The sequence below is a fragment of the Lycium ferocissimum genome, chromosome 4 (genome assembly GCF_029784015.1).
Source record: "Lycium ferocissimum isolate CSIRO_LF1 chromosome 4, AGI_CSIRO_Lferr_CH_V1, whole genome shotgun sequence".
Taxonomy (NCBI): Eukaryota; Viridiplantae; Streptophyta; class Magnoliopsida; order Solanales; family Solanaceae; genus Lycium; species Lycium ferocissimum.
The window spans coordinates 70,004,734-70,022,521 of record NC_081345.1 but is presented as its reverse complement, the minus strand read 5'-3'; positions in this window follow the sequence as shown (position 1 = coordinate 70,022,521).

Sequence of the window (17,788 nt, the reverse complement as noted above, 5' to 3'; positions counted from 1 at the left end):
GCATGGCATTCGGTGGTACTGACAGTGTAGCCTATGTAGCTCCAATGATCCATCACATTGTGAAGGATAACTAAGAAACTCAGCAGACAACCAATATTTCTTTGCTGACCAAGAGACTTGATAAAAAGAAAGCGAAGAAGGTTAATGTTGTTGAAGAAGTTCTGAGAATGCCCAAGGGAATGTACCAAGTTCAAGAGGGGCCTCCTATGCAATATAAGGATGCTAACTATGTCAATAACTCTCAAGGGGGTTACCAAAGGCAGAATTATCAAGGAGGCTATCAAAATCAAACTCAGAATCATTAGAGACCTCAACAGGGACAAGGTAATTGTTACGGTTTGCTTTTATGCGGTCGTATAAATGCTACTAAGAGGTTTTTGGTACTCTAATTGGATTTTAGTAGTTCGAGTCGCCACCTAGTTTATTTAAGAAAAATTAGGAAAATCGGGTTTAAAAGGGTTTATCAAGAAAGAGAAAAATGCTTTTAGACCGAAGTTCCAGGTAAGGGTTCTGGTGATCCCCTAGGGAAGGTTTTAAGCACCCTAGCATTAACAATTCATAGAATACGATTGACCTACGTGCTTTAATGTGTGATTAACGTATTTATTTGCTTAAGAAGGTTTAATTTTTCGCAAAGTCATTCATTAATCATAAATTCAAAATTTTGGCAAAAAGTCCCCTTAGAAAAGGGGGGTTTTGGGTTTGAAAATCCGTATTAGTGTTCAACTCACTTTATTACCGGACTAAGACACATCCAGGATTTCTCCCAAGTAGAGTCACTACTATTTTTGTCCTAATAAAATGAGTTTAGTACTTATAGGTTTTATTATACATATATATACGAAAATATGGAGTATATCTCCTATTTTATACATATACATAAGAAATGAAAGTTTTTATCAAGTTCAATTTTTATTTGAAGGTCATATGGGTCAACTCATAATCTAGTCCAAATTCCTTCTTACTTCAAACTTGAACCAAATAGAACTCGCTTTATTTTCAATCCGTAGTATTTTGGGCTTCTCGGCCCAAACAGTTAAAAAAAATCATTTTAAGTCCAATTCAAAAGAGCCCATTTCTGTTGCCAAATGGTCACAAGTCCTTATCCTCAAATTTCCAGAATTTTGTTCCAAGTGATTGAAGTGTTTTAACCCAAAATAATTTTGCCAAACAAACTTTAAATTACTCCTTCATTTTTGCCTCAAATTCCATTTTTTAGAAGTTCAATAAGTAACTTTCAGTTTCAGCAGTTGGGCTTTAAGGCCCGAAACAGTTTTAAGTATCTGTTATTTTATGACCAAGTCCTACAAAGGGCTAAAGGCCCAAATAAGTTATTACTTAATCATTTTTGAAAATATTTAACCTTATTCAATATCGAGCCAGATTTTAGAAAATTCATTGAAGAAACGGATTAAGTGTCAAATTTCAAGCAACTGTTATGTTAACCGATTTTTTGAAAGATTTAGGCAACTTCCAAAAATACTGGGCGTTTTCTAAGTTCTACACATGCATAAGGGGTTTCAATATTTTTTCATGTCTTTACAAATACATATACACATGAAAATGAATATAAATAGAGAGTTAGGCTGGGGGGCCTGCCTAAGCCCACCAGTTGGCCATTTTCACCCATAGCTGGGCCTTCTACCATTTTCACCCATGGTTGGGCCTTCAATATATTAGCTTCCCATATTTTCATAATTGGACTCAATAAAAAATGAGGGTTAGGCCTCTGGCCCAACAGGTTTAAATGAAGAGAATGGCCCGAGTGGCCCGTTGTTTGTTTTACATGAGGCACATAAAAGGATAAGGATTAGAGGATGTTTACACTAAGTACAAAACTAATTAAGTGCGTATAATTCATGTATATAAAAAAACAATGTACAAAATTAAATATGGACTTTAAATTAAGCCAAACAATACAAACAAAAGCCCAATTTTAATCTAGTCCTTTTAAACAAAGTGTAGACTAGCCCAAACTTAAAAACAGAACTGCGAAATGAGGTCCAAATATAGAAGGGTACATGACCAGAAACAAAACAAGTCCAACATGGCTAGTAAAATAGGGACTAGGCCCAAATTATATCATCATGATACACAAAACACATAATTTGGAATTCTTCTAAGAGGTATACCATATATACACTTGATATACAGGTTCATATATACCTTAGGTATACAGAGCTTGTACATGTTTGATATACATTGGTATACCTTTTATATACACAGCTTATATTCAAGTAAAACAATGATGTAGACTTTATAGAAGGCCCAGTTTTTGCTACTCATCAGGTCATGACACATTTAGACAAGACATAGTGACAGTTTTAGAGATAGAATGCAAGGGATGTACATAATATTCAAGGTTCAGGTATTGACAGGATTCAGTGATGCATAAATGGCACTTAGCATGACTATATACACAAAGTGTCCAAATTATTCGTGAGAGACAAACATTCAGCCCAACCAAGTATCAGCAAGTTTTAAAGGACAGAGGGAGATGTAGTATTATATAAACCAAACGACCATAGGCATGAATGTTAACAGTGTTAATTGACAACAAGCAGGCAAGGATAGGACAAGATCCTCAATCTTCCCCAAATGAAGACATACATATTTGGGTGATCTATTCTCATATACCCATAAGACAGCATAGAGACATGATTTTAAGTAATAGTCTAACAAACATCTAAGTTTGGGTTTAAATAGGGTTTCTGGAGAATAATATGCACTTAGCATGTTCATGTGACATTTTAAAGACAACAGCTATATGCAGAGATGAAAAACAGGTTCAGATTCAGTAGAAGGCAACATAGGAGCATACAACTGATGGTCATGCAATTAACTTAGGTTTAAAAAAACCTGCACAAGGCCCATGATGATCACATTGACAAGCCTCGAGCTTATGTGGATTTTATATTCAGACAAAACAAGTGAAAACAAATAGTAATCCTCATGTGACTCATTCAAAGAAGTAGATGGTCAAGTTAATTAAGAGTATCAGGACTATTTTAGACTCAACATAGACTCATAAAGCAGCATCCTTCAACTAACCTATTCATATCAGAATATAGACATACTTAACAAGTATAGAGATGGGATGCTATGTTCAAATATAGAGGAACTAGCTCATTATACTATATCTAAGCATATTTCATACCCATATACCAAGTTCTCAAGTTAACAACCTCCACATCTAAACTTGATGTAACCACCCATTTGGTCGTTATTGTGTTTTCGACCCTTTTGATCCTTTTTCGAGCTTTATTAGCTCATATTTGACCCGCGAGGACCGTTGGCATACTTCCCAAGGTCATCGGAGTTGATTTGGGGCAAGTTTTGGAAAAATTGGGCTTCAAGCGGAAAAGAGGTGACTCAAAGTTGACTTTTGGGATAATGGACCTCTTTTAAAAATTTGTTTATTTCGAGAGGTCCGGATGGCCTTTTAAAACTTGTGTGCAAATCTGGTTTGATTTCTAATGCACTCGGGTGCATTTTTGAACTTGGGTTGGGAAGATGGATTTAAAGTATCAGGGGCTGACTCGATCAATGAGACCTCCGTTGGAAATTCTGAGGCTACAAGTGCGTTCATAGCGTGCTTTTATGTACGTCTACATATTGGGTATATGAGCAGATGGCTTCTAGAGATAGTAAAAAATTCGGGTTGAAAATGTGAACTCTTGGGATTTTCTGGTGTCCGGTGCCCGCTTTGGCGTCACCAGCAGCGGTACTGCTATAGCGGTCACCCTATTGTTGAAGCAGCCAGTGGGATTTTGGGCATGACCGCCGCAGCTGTGCCACTAAAGTGGTATACTGGTCGCGGAAACGGGTGTCGGGCAGTAACTGAATGGTTTAAGTGATAAAAACCCCTAAGTCTATAACATTTCCCCATTTCGTCTAAAGGCTATTGGAGAGGGTTTTTGGTGTTCTTGAAGAGGCTAAGCCTTGTGGTGAGTTTCCCCAACCTTTTACTTAATTCCGTGATTATTAAATCACCATAGAAATTCATAGTTCATCAATAAGTTGGGTATCAATAGTGGGTTTTAATGGGTTTCTTCCTAAATGATTTTTTGGCTATAAATCTGCAATTAGTGATTTTCTTAGCTTTATTTAGCATGGATTTGATGAATATAAGATATAGTAGCATGTTTACTTCTTGATGAAGGTCTAGTTGTTGAATAGGGAGTTAGGGTTTGTACCCAAATTTGGGGGTTTTGCCTAGAATCCGAATTTGAGTAATTTGTTGGTTCTTCTAGATATTGATTGGAATTGATCACCTAGAGTTTGAATTTCTTGTTGAGGCCCATAGATTCCTAATTTCCCCTTTCTAGTTCATAAACCCTATTCCATAGGTTGGGAATTTGAGTCTTGAATAGACGTAGGGTTTGATTGATGTTCTTCTTTATTCTAATTTCATGCTTCGAATGTGGTTAGACCTTCTTTATCTTGAGGCTCAAAGAAAAGGAAAGAGTAAGGTGTGATTGTCGAGACTTTGCTATTCAACCTTCCAGGTAGATTATGGTTTACTCTATGGTGAGACTTATTTTAGCGAAGCATATATTTAGACGATACTATCAGAGAATGCATGTAAACCTTCATGTATGAAGTTGGGTTGGATATTGCCTTAGGTTGGGCCTTGTTGTGTGATTGGGGTTAGCCACCCCATTGTGTTGTGGCTTATCTTGTTCTATTGTTATTGGTTGTTGCCACGTGGCGATGGTAGATATTGGTGACTAGTGATATATCTTGATGATGATATTGTAGCACCTTACTTGTTATTGCTTTGAGACAAGGATTGTGACTCTATTGTGGCTTATTGTGTAGCCTTATCATTGATATTACTTGTGTGCCCTGGGAGGTACTGTTGAGAATTTGAGCTTCCAACAACTGCATAGGAGCTCACGACAATGGAATACACACAGAGAACACCGAAAACCATGGATAGTTCACCGACGGAGACACCTCGGACGGAGTAAACTTGCCATCTCCGTCGGTTCAACTTTACTCTTTTGGGGGAACAATTTTATTTTTCTTTTGTTTTGTCTTTAGATGTAGGCTATTTGTTTTATGTTGGACAGCTTGGATAAAGTAATAAAACAATCACTGGGTCCCACCAGTGACCTTTTTTTAAAAAAGGTTACTGTTGAGAATTGTGATTCCATTGTGGCTTATTGTGTAGTCTTATCAGTGGTATCACTTGTGTGCCATGTGTGGTGCTGTTGAGATTGATTTGATTAATGACATAGTGTTGACTGCTAATTTTTTACCTCCCATAATTCATTTTAATTACCCAGAGACCTTGAATATCAAACGAAATAAAATGTGTATTTTCTACTAGTCAAATAATTTTATAAAATTATTTAGATAATAGTTTGCCATTTTCATTTAGTAGAATAACTTCGATAATATTATAAATCATTTAGAAATCACTTCACATTTTTTAAAGCATTTGTCAAATATTAAAAAAAAAAAAAAAGATAATTCAAAAAAAATATTTAATTAATTATTAAAATTATTGGAGGTTTAGTTAACAAGCATTTTACTCCATTTAATTCAAGAAATTTGATTAATTAAATGAATTAGTCATTTTTCCTCTCAAATCTCAATTCTGCATAATCAATTTGCATTTGTGCAATTTTTAGATTGCTCATAATTAACTATGTGCTTAATTGTGGTTAAATTCATAAATTGCCTATGGTTCCACAATTGAAATAATCAATTGTAGGAGTCAATTGATGCCATATTTGTAATTTAAGTCTTTTACGTATTAACCATATCCATTAGTTTGGCTAATTGGTTAATTAAGTTATGTTTGGCTACTAATTGAAGGGTTAAACTCATTAACTTCCTTAATTATGGTTATTTTTTTAATTGGGTATCTGAGTCATTCCATACATATACACACTTATATACGGATATACATGTGTATACATGTATATCACGTATATGTACATGTATGTAATTGCCCCTCCTCCTTCTCTTTTAAAAATTGGCCAGGCCCAATCCGATATGGACTTGACCCAGCCTAGCCGTCCAATAAAGGGTTAATACCCCTATCATTCCTCATTCTTCATCAACCAAACACACCCCACATGCTTCGTCTCTCATGGGTTACAAACCCTAACGAGGCCACCCCTCCCCACACCATCTCTCTTACGTCATGTTGTCGGATATGGCAAAGATAAGGGACCGTATGGCTTTTGCACCTGTGAACTTGACCGAGAATGGCAAGAGCATTAAATTCTATGCAATTTCTCAACCAATACTACTAAAACTTAGCCCAAACACGGTATTACCACCTCTTTTTCACATTGCTTTTGCTTTACAACAGTCGATTGATTGAGTTTTCTTAATGGTTTTTGTTGTTATTAAATTTTGAACTCTCGATCCTCATTGGTTCATGAGGAATCGAGTAGATCGATCAAAGGAGGCTTAAATATAGCCTTTTATTTTTTATTTGTGCCAAATCCGCACCGCACGTTGATGATTGTAAGGAAATAAGTCCAAAAAATGGACTTGTCACACATCGATGCGGTTAGGGTTTGAAGGATTTGGGGGTTTCTATACAAATGGGCCCAAAGTTACATTGTTAGACAAAAAAAAAATGGAAAAGCTTTGGACTGAATATTTACATATATTCAATCATATACTCGAAATACCTAAATTTAAGAGCTTTTAGCTTTAAAATTTTAGGACTTTGAGTTTGTAAAATTTTAAAGTTTTATCCTCTATTTTCTTGTATGGGTTCTATGTTCTTGAGTATTTGGGGTGGACTATTGAAGCTTTCAGGTCCAACTCTCTTCACGGCTGCGCACAAAAGAGGTAATTCTCTTTTTCCCTTTATTTTCTGTTATTTTGTATGATTTTCTTGTTGTTTTGCTTAAGTGTTAGATGACGTTCCTTGTTTAGCTCAATTTGATATCTTAGCCCTTTTTAGATGCTTGTTTAGCTCAGTTAAATGTGCTTCTATAGTTTAGCTTGTGCAGATAAATATGATTATTAAATTAGTCTAGTTGGTTAAGCATGTTGTAATTATCTGCTGTTTAAATCCAATATGTTTATGTATGCTAGTTTGTTATTCTTATGAGTAAAGCATACAAACTAGTATGGATTAGCTCTGTTTGATAAAGAAATTTGTTGATATGATAGTACTAGTTAAATTTATGTTGCTTTAGATGTTATTTCATTATTCTTATATAATTATTCCATTCAGTTTAAACATGGTTATGTGTAAGTTGGTTGTTTATTTAGAAGTGCTTACATGTTAACTTGTTGATCCTGCTTAGCCTGCTCATATTGATGGACTAGATTAATTTAATTGCTAATTTAAGCATGATTTATGTGTAACTTAGCTGTAGAGACAGTATGACTTAGGTTATTTAGCTTCCTATCATATTGCTAGCGTGAATCTAGCTTAACATATATGTTTGTTTTTGGGACATGGCCCAATTTATGATATTGTTAGTCCCTATTATGTCAAATGGTCATCCTGTTTATATGATATAATGTGGAGATGTTATTAAAAAATTCAGGTCAAGTGTTTAGTTTGTTTGTTAGGTCATGTGGTCTATTTACCATGCCTAGGGTGTCAAACTGTGGTCTTAGGTATTGATGCCTAGTAAAGACCAATGCAATGTCTATTTGTGTCCTTTTCTGTGCATTAAGGGTCCTATAGCTTCATATGTTGTTTAAGTATCGCTTGTGCGGAATCATTACCATGTTCTATGTACTAATATGACAATGAACCCTTTATTTATGACAACATGATTAACACCTTTAAAATTCCTTACATAATCTATGATAGTATAAAGATTAGTTTAATGTTCATGATATGTTTTTTAGCTTGGTATTTAAGGTTGTTCATAGCCCCTATTTGGGCACACCATACTTGTTTTCCTCTATGATGACTTGTTTTACTGCCCCTATAGATGTTATAGCAAAGACATAATAAAAATGGAACCTCTGTGTTATTAAGCCTAAAAAAGAAACTGCTCCTTTAAAGTAAAAAAGGCTCCTGTTTTGAAACCAAGACTTCTGTATGATCCTCTCTCAAGTTGTGAAGCCTATGATTTGAATTTTTTTAACTGGTCTGGAATTCTGGGTTTTGAAATATATGCAGAAAGGTTAAAAGATTTCTAAAAAATGTAGTTTATGGCATTTGTAAACCTGTTTGGTGATTTATGAAGTTTGTGATGACTGTTTAGGGTCTTCCATTGATAATCATGTTAACTGCATGTTATGTGATCACTTTCATGACAAACCTGAGTTTGTTTGTGCCCTTAAGGACATTGTGTAAATTGGAGTGATATGGCATGATCCCTTGCTTGACTTATATGAAAGGATCTAATGTATAGGGTTTCTATACTCATACTGGAAACACTTTGTATGCTGTTTGCATATTTAAAACAAACCTTAGGATTTAAGTACTATTACAAACTATAAGGTACATGGATTAGTAGGAGGTTGGCACTTGAGGATGGATGCAAATGAGTGTGACTTACCTAGGACCCAAGGAAAGGGATGAGGACTTGGAGTTTCAAGCTAACTCAGTCTAGATTCCCAATCCTAGGTTTCTAGGGTTCCCTCATTGAAATCCATGCCTCATGGGACCCTCTCAAATAACTTAAAGGATCCCTTGAAGAAATTCTGGACATAAATGGATAAAAATCTAGTTTAGGGTGTTTTGTTTTGAGTTGATGAACATGTTGAGAAGATTTCCATGTATATTCTGTCTACTTGGTTTATATTCATGTCTTGAAATGATCATATTTTTACTTATTTAAGTGGATCTGTGTATACTATTTGTATCCTGAAATCTGTTTGGTATGTTGCCCATGCTCTAAACCTGTTTGGCCCTATTTAATTGATAACTGTGAAGCATGCATAGTCTTAGCATATCACTCTTTATTATGGGTTGTTGTTAAAATTAGTTTTTTTTTTAATTTTGGGCTTCCTTTCTTCTCTTTTCTGATTGGGTCTCTGCTTGATTTGCTTCGGTCCATTCTGCCTGTTTTCTACTTGATGGTTTACTTGGGTTTTGAACATACTTGCCTGGGCTGATCTATGACTCAATTCTCTCATCTGTTTTATATGATGGCCTCGTTTGCTCATTTAACCCTTCTTAAAATTATAAAACTTTGTGTTATTAAGCATTTAGATTAGTTATTAATCCTTATCTTTTGCTTGTTCTATGTGACTCTATCTTGGGCTATTCGGGCCACATCGTACATAAACCTGTTGGGCCAGAGACCCAACTAATTTACTTCATTGATTCTGATTGAGATAATATAAAGGGAAGCAAATATATTGAAGACCCAACTGTGGGTGAAAATAGTAACTGGTGGGCTTAGTAGACCCACCAGCCTAAACTCCTCTTTATTTCTTGATTCTTGTGTGGAAAATTGTATTTGTAAAAGAATGCTTGAAATTATTGGAACCCATATGTATGTTAGGACCTAGGAAACACCTAGTTAGTTAGGAAAGTTGACATAACTAGTTAATTTTCTGAAAAATGGCCAATAACCATCCTTTAACTTAATTGGTTTAAAACTGTTCCTTTCAAAAAGGGTCACGGTTTAAGGAATGTAAAGAAGTGAAATTTGCCTAAGTTCAAATGGCTTTTTTCCTAAGACTAAAATTGATCCTTTTTAACTGCTGGGAACTGTATTCATGTTAACAAAAACAGACTTCAAAAAATACACTATGAGACTGGTATAAAAATGATTTTATAAAACTGGGCTAAGGATTAAGACACAAATTAGCACATTTTGGCCTTAAGGAATGATGTTGATTCAAAGAGAAAATCTGGACTGTTTTGTGACCTAGACTCTGGTACCATTTTCTGAAAAGGACTTTGGGCCTGGAAGCCCAACATTAAAATTCGACTGAAATCAGAAGGACTTGCTGGACTGATTTTTGAGACTAAGTCAGATTCTGGATTTACAATGGGATTGATCTAAATGAGCTTCAAAGTGAATGATATTGGACTTGAACAAACTTTCATTTTTTCCTATATATATATATATATGTATATATGTATACAAAGGAGATATATTCCATATTTTCCTATATATGTCTAATAAAAACCATAAGAAATAACCCATTTTATTAGGACTAGAATAGTAGCAACTCTACCTGGGAGAAATCCCAGGTGTGTCCTAGTCCCAAGAATAAAGTGAGTTGAACACTTATGTGGATTTTTAAAACCCAAAGACCCCTTTGTTAAAGGGGAACTTTTCGCCAAATGTTTCCTTGGGTTTTTGATAAGAATGAATGACATTTTTTGCGGAAAGTTAAATATTTTTAGCAAATAAATACATTAATCACACATTGAAGATCGTAGGTCAACTGTATTCTACGGATCTTTAATACTACGGTGAGTAAAACCTTCCCTAGGGGATCACCAAAACCCTTACCTCAAACTTTGGTCCAATAAGACTTTTTCTCTCGCTTGAAAAATTCTTCAAACCCGATTTTGCTAATTTCCTTTAATAAATTATGTGACGACTCTAAAAACATTGAAATTCAATTTAGAGCACCAACAACCTCTTAGTAGCTTTTGTGCACCCACGTAAAAGTGAACCGTAACAGATGGTGACTCCGCTGGGGATTTTCTAGGTTCTAACCATAAGGGTTTCAATATAATATGATTTTTAATTGTATTGTTTGCCTATGTGTTTAATTTTTGCAAGTATAACTATCATTCATTTCATATCATAAACTCCGCCACTCCTGGCAAAATGCATGGTTTTAAAAGGGACACGCGCGATCGCGGTTTAGCCTTCACTAAAAACCTGAAACAACCTTTCTTTGGGACACGTTGAATGTTAAGTTTGTGTGCTGTCACCCAATGGACGACAACAGTTCACCCTGAGTAGTTTGCTCCAGTCCAAGGTCAATTCGAAAAACCCACTCTTGCATATGCCTAAGTTAGAGCTAAGCCTGTCACGAACCAAGCCGATGAGTCGTGACGAGTGTTTTACCTCTAGCGACCAAACACCTCTAAATACGTATCTAAACCATACTGAACATCATGGGCCCGTAATTGGCATAAACTGATCTCATAAAAGGGAAACCTCAAGACTCTGTACAATCTGTATATACACATACATACTGAAGATCAGTGCAGGCCAGCTAGGCCGCTACATATACTGTACACAAAAGAATGGAAGCCGACAAGGCTACATCATCTGACTAATACATACAACTGTCTACAGACCTCTATTGGAATGAAAGCTGTAGAAAGGGCGGGACAGGGCCCCGTCATACCTATATGCATATACATCCAAAAAGTCTAGCATACAAAAATAAACAGCAACTCCGGATCAATGGAGCGCACTGACCACTGCTGGATAGAAGTCCTACTAAGCTGGACCACCTGTCGGTCTACCTGAACCTACAGGCACGAACGCAGCCCCCCGAGCAATAGGGAGTCAGTACGGATAATGTACTGAGTATGAAAGGCATAAGAATAATCATGTACATATAAGAATCATGAATAGGATCTGAACTGATAAGCTGGAATAACTGTCTGCATGTATTTGTATGAACTAGTATTTGTATGTCTCTGCATAAACCTGTACAACTGACTATGCCTCTGTGGGCGCACAATATGCATGCTCTCAATGATAATCATGCTCATATACATAAATATAGGTCATAGCGCTGAGGAACGTTCAGCCCGATCCATATCCCATATAATAGTAATGCCGAGGAACGTACGGCCCGATCCATATATCATATAATAGTAATGCCGAGAAACGTACGGCCCGATCCATATATCATATAATAGTAATGCCGATAAACGTACGGCCTAATCCATATATCATATAATAGTAATGCCGAGGAACGTACGGCCCGATCCATATATCATCATCATGGTGCACCAGCTGATCAGGTGGTAATGCGTATGTAACGCCTACCCATTTTCCATACCCGTATACATGTAATACTTGCGTGTATAACGCATTCTGGTCATGGGTCAATATACGCATATACGAATGAATGTAATGCATGAATAACTGTATACATAAAGCTAGACCCATGAATGTGCGGAGCAAACATAAACGGGGTATATGAACATCAAAGACTGAGGTACTCCCTAAGCTTCTAAGAGTGGAGTAATATGGAAGCTCACTTACTCATTTGTTGGTTCATATCGTAAGATCATGCCAAAAGAAGGAAAGGATAGTCTTACATACCTCGACGTATATCAAATCGCCGGACTTCTATGTCACGACCCAAATCTGGAGGGCCGCGACCGGCACCCGGTGCCTACCTGGATCGGGCGAACCAACATTTAAACTTACATTTATCTAAGAACGTGGATAGGCCTAAAGTGGCCACCTGCACTCAGAAAAATCCCAATTCAGATATATACATGTAACTCTCTACGGTCTGGCCGCCTCCTCAACAAAACGTAATTGTATGCGGTCCGGCCGCCTCATGGAATATATGCGAAACTTCTCAAACCACTGTATAAGCCGAAACGGCTCTCATAAGTAACTATGGATCAAAGGATGGGCCACGAGGCCACGGACTGACTGACTGTACTGTACATGTGCCTACAAACCTCTAAAGAAGCATAACTGAGTCATGGGCAGGACAGGGCTCCGGCTCACCCGTCATCCATAAACACAAAAGAAAGACTCCACACAGACCTAGCAACTCCGAACAAAAGGGAGATCACCGCCAGCGGATGTCAAGTACTGTCTACTGAGGAGTTCTCAATCAACCGTCGATCCGTACCGCAGCATGAACGCGGCGCCCCCGAAAGGGACGCGCGCACGAATAATGTACCGAGTATGTAAGGCAAGATAACCACCGAAATGAAATAACAATGCCGTGCTCCGAATATCTCAAGAAAGCATCTGGAGGTACTCTACCCGGGTTGCCTCTCATCTGAGGCAAGATAACATAATTTATAAATATAACTCCGTGACTCAAAGGTCGGCATAGATGACTTCATGACTCATAGGCCATGTATAATCAACTCCATGACCCGTAGGTCAGGTATAAGCAACTCCATGGCCCGTAGGTCAGGTATAATCAACTCCATGACCCGTAGGTCAGGTATAATCAACTCTATAACCTATAGGTCAGGTATGCGCAACTCCGTGACCCATCAGTCAGGCAATAACTCCATGACCCGTAGGCCAGGCAACAACTCCATGACCCGTGGGCCAGGCAATAAACATATAATGATAACTCGAAGGCAACATAAAAGCCTATAAACAACACATACACTAGTTATACCTTCTATCATCTTATATAACTTGACTATTCTTATACCCGTCCTTAACTTAAGAGAGTTATCGCAATAGGGTTATGGTAACCCGATTATAATCTTCATGAATAGCACATCTTGTTGCGAATGGTCAAAGGTGGATCAACAAAAGAGAAATCATGCCAATGAAAAGAAGGGATAGCCTTAACATACCTGGAATCTTGCTTCTTGACTTTGCAACTTACTTCTTGTCTTGCAGGCTAAATAAGATCATTCGCAGTCTCGTAATTTACATATAAACCCATTCATACTGTTGTTAGGCTTATCGTCATATGCTTGTCCTAAGCCTTTTAATGAAATCCCTTTAGAATCTGTCGAAATTCGGGCAGCATCTCCCTTGTTCATATGCCTAACCCGAAATTACAATTTAGTAACCAACAACAACAACAACAAGACCAATATCAACCATGTTATTCTCAATACCAAACACTCCATAAAACCTCCCATATAATATTTATCTACATCTCCACCAATAGAATTATTATACAGCTATTTAACGGTTCTATCTCCGTAAATAAACCAAAATTAACATTAATAATAGGAGATTCATACCTTAATCTTGATAATATCGCTATATCGTCACTTTTTTCACCTTAAACTCGAACCACACGCGTCGCCATACGATTCTATACTCGCAACTATACGTTGCCTGGACCGAAATTTGAGAATTATAGTTGATTTAGGCTTGAAATTTGAGTTTAGGAGTTGGAGAACTTTCTAGAGGATTTAGAGTAGTGTGGAAGAGGTGTTGGCTGAAAAAAGAGGGGCAAGTCCCTTTTATATTGGTTCAAATTTGGGGCGGGTCACTGTAGCGGTTACTGTAGCATGCGTTTCTGTTCTGTCAGCCGAACTTGTAACATCCATAATTCTCTACTCTGATGTCCTATCGATGAGAGGTTTGTTGAATTAGAAACTAGACTCAACGAACTTCATTTTAGGATTTTGTTTCACCTCAAAAATCATCATACTCTAAAAGATATTCCTTCCCCAAGTTGGACCAGAATTATCGTAAGAAACCTTGCCCATCTTTTCTCCAAAGTCATATTACTCAACTTCTTCTACTCATTTCCTTATAGGATCTTCTGGTATTCCTTATATATGTCCTTTACTCATAAAATATACTTAATAATACTTCGCTTCATATATTCCAAAGTTATTTTACTTAGCCACAGCTCGACATACTTACGCTTAAATTTAACAAGGGCTTCTTTAGAAGTACGGGGTGTAACATTCTACCTCTTGAACTTGTAAATCTACAATTAAGATAACGTAGGCCTTAATTAGACTACTTACCTCGCTTACTAACCATCCTCAAATACATATAAGGCCTACCGAATTATAGACAATGATTTCCTTTACAATCTTACAACTTTTCAACTCCTTATTCAATCCAACATCGACCACAATACCCACAACACGATGACAACACATATATATATCAAAATATACCTAAATCCAATTCCAATAGTCTCTTAAAATAACCCCAAACCACTATATTACCCTTCATCAACTTACCACTTCCATAAGTATCCTCTCTCTACTTAAAATCACTAAAACTCTTAATAATAAACTCAATACAAGGGTAGAAATCCTTCACCTACCTTGAGGGGTCTAAGATTCCAAGAATCACTTTAAATCCAACTTCCTAAGCTTCACAACCTCAGAAAAACCCTAGAATCAACCCCCTCCTTTACAAGCTCGGGTTTTCGGGGTTTGGATCTTGCCAAATCTTCATTAATATGATAGGAAATATTGGGAGATAATATATTAGGGTTTTCTCTGATTTGGAAGAAGGAAAAATGAGAAATAAATCGTGAACCACCTATTTATACTCAGAATTAAAAAGGCTATAGCGGTCCGATTCGAAGAGCGGGTCGATGACCCGTCGACTTGTCGATGGTCCGTCGACTTGCTCCGTCGACCTGGGCCTGTAGATGCAAGGCTGGGAAACCCTGTCGACGCCGCACATCGACGGTCCGTCGAACATGTCGATGACCCGTCGACGATGACTGGTGTCTGCAGATTTTCTCAGATTCAGTTCAGATCGCGTCGATTCGATTCGCTCAACTTCTAATCCTGAAAATTGCCAGGAATACCTGTTGGTACCCTTGTACACGAGGCAAGACACCTTCTACGTCCAAACTCGGGCTCGGGTCTCTAGTCCAAAGGTATACCCGACTAGGAAACCATAGGTTCCACAACAATGAAAACGAGAGGTGTAACAAAGCCAAATCCAAATATGAAGTAGACCGGGTGGTTGTTATATTTCAGACATATCCGAACCCGATACGAAAACTACCTTGTGTCAAGTACGGTCCATGACCCAGAAAACACCGCATCTCATATTATATGTTATTTGGAAACATGTAATGTACCTATGAATAGAGCCATTGCCTAGTGGGCGGGGGGGGGGGGGGGATTAACCTTGACTTCTATTTTGTAGATATCGATTAATTTGAATTTTGACATGGTTTTGATCACACCCGAGTTGTTGCGTATTTGGTGGGGCCAAATGTCCCAGGAGGAGAAAAAGGGATTTCATGTCATTTAGGAAATCTAACATCCATCATGACAATGACGGGCTTGCAAAGAATTAATAGAAGTAATTATCGGGTTTTGGGACAGAGATAGGACGATTTTTCAATTTGGGGACGACGTCGAGATGATGCCGACTTTAGAGGAGTTCACGGATGTGTTGACTAGCCTAGGCTCGGGATTAAAAAGAAAAAAGAGACCTGACCAAAATGCCTTAATCACATAAAAACCCACCTACTCCCAAATTTGCAAAATATTTTCCTTGAACTACGCCAATTGGGCCCATGGTCCAACCATACCCTTTAAAGAGTTATACAAAAGGTTTGGAAGCCCAAATGGATTTGTCGAACATCCGGGGAGTTCAAGAGTTATGCCGAATGGATGCCCACCAAACCTTTAGCTTTCGCCATTTGCTTTCTGGGAGCCATGGTTTATCCCAAAGATTGGTCCTTAGCCATACACACCCGAGTCATTTTGATCACTCATGCCATCTTCTACGGCATAACCCAACAAGAAGAAACCAAATACTTTGACCTAACCCCAATCATCCTAGCCGACTTGTACTGAGCCTTAAGCCTCTGCCAAAATCATTACAGATACTTCCAAGGCTGTAACTTACTCCTACAATGGTGGATCCTTAAGCATATGATCAAAGTTAGGGATGAACAACACTTAAGTAAGCCAGTCAAAAGGGATGGCCTTCTGAATTTTTGCCTGAACTTAGGGGAACAAAACAGACAAAGTTGGACATTCACCTTTTCCAGGTTGAAAGAAGAAAGTGTTCAATGGATGTTCCATGACTTCGTGTCAGATAATGTTATGGTTAAGGGTAGAAAGTGTCCATTCTTACCGCTTATAGGAATTCGAGGGATTCACCCTTATGCACCTGCTAGGGTCTTGAGACAATTTGGGAGGATCCAAGTCGTACCCCTGTTCGGAGGCATGGGAGATTTTATCATTGACTATGACATCGATAGAACGTCAAGGGCATTGGATTGCATACGAGAATGAAAGGGTTGCATGATTTTGGGTCCCGATACCTTAGCCGAAGTTAGTTTTTGTCCGGGTTGTGTTGTGCAGTATAAAAATTGGTTGAGGGCCAACTTACAAGGTGCACTTCCTTCCAGAGCCATTCTCTACATTGTGTGCAAGATAAGGATTCGCAAGCCGATATTCGAGCCCATTTGGTACAGAGAAGAGCTAACGACAGAGATGCCAAGTATTTAGAGAAGATTGAGCATGACAAAGCCGTCATAGAGAGTCTGAGACATGAGTTGGAGCTTACTAATAACTGTTTGGTTGAGCTCGATGATCTGATGAAGAAGACTTTAGATGATGTTGCTCCACTGACTTTCACACAGAAAGGATTTCTGATGGAAGCCACTTTGACATCGGTCCATCTTCATATCCAGAATACCCTTCGAAAGGTGAAGAAAGCCAAGACCAATTTAGATCAGGCTTCATCACCCTTCACCGGAGGACGCTTTTGCTGATTTACATTATGCACTGTCTTTACTTTATCTTTTGTAACCTTTGGGGGAAGAATATTGTTATTAATCATTATGGGGCAATGGTTGAATTCAAATGGCATATTTATGTTTCAAACGATTAGTGTGTTTAGGAACCGAGTAGTGTAATTTTCTAAACTGCTTTGTGCGACTTACTTTCATATGTTTCTCTTAAATGCTTAATTGATCTCAACTACCGTCCACTCTCCCAAAGAAAAACAATGAACAAAATATACCCGTACTAAGTCTAGCAACCTTCTCAGAATCTGAAGATGAACATCAAGAACGCACCAGAATTGGAAGCTATGAGAAAGAATCAGGTCTCGCTTCACTGAAGTTTCAGGAGCTCGAGAAGCAAATTAGAGCAGTCAAGGCTAAGATCAAAGAGGCTAATAAGTTAATGGATGCGGCGGAAAGTTCGCCCCAGGAACCAATTGGAACTCAAGGAGAGAATGTCCTAGAT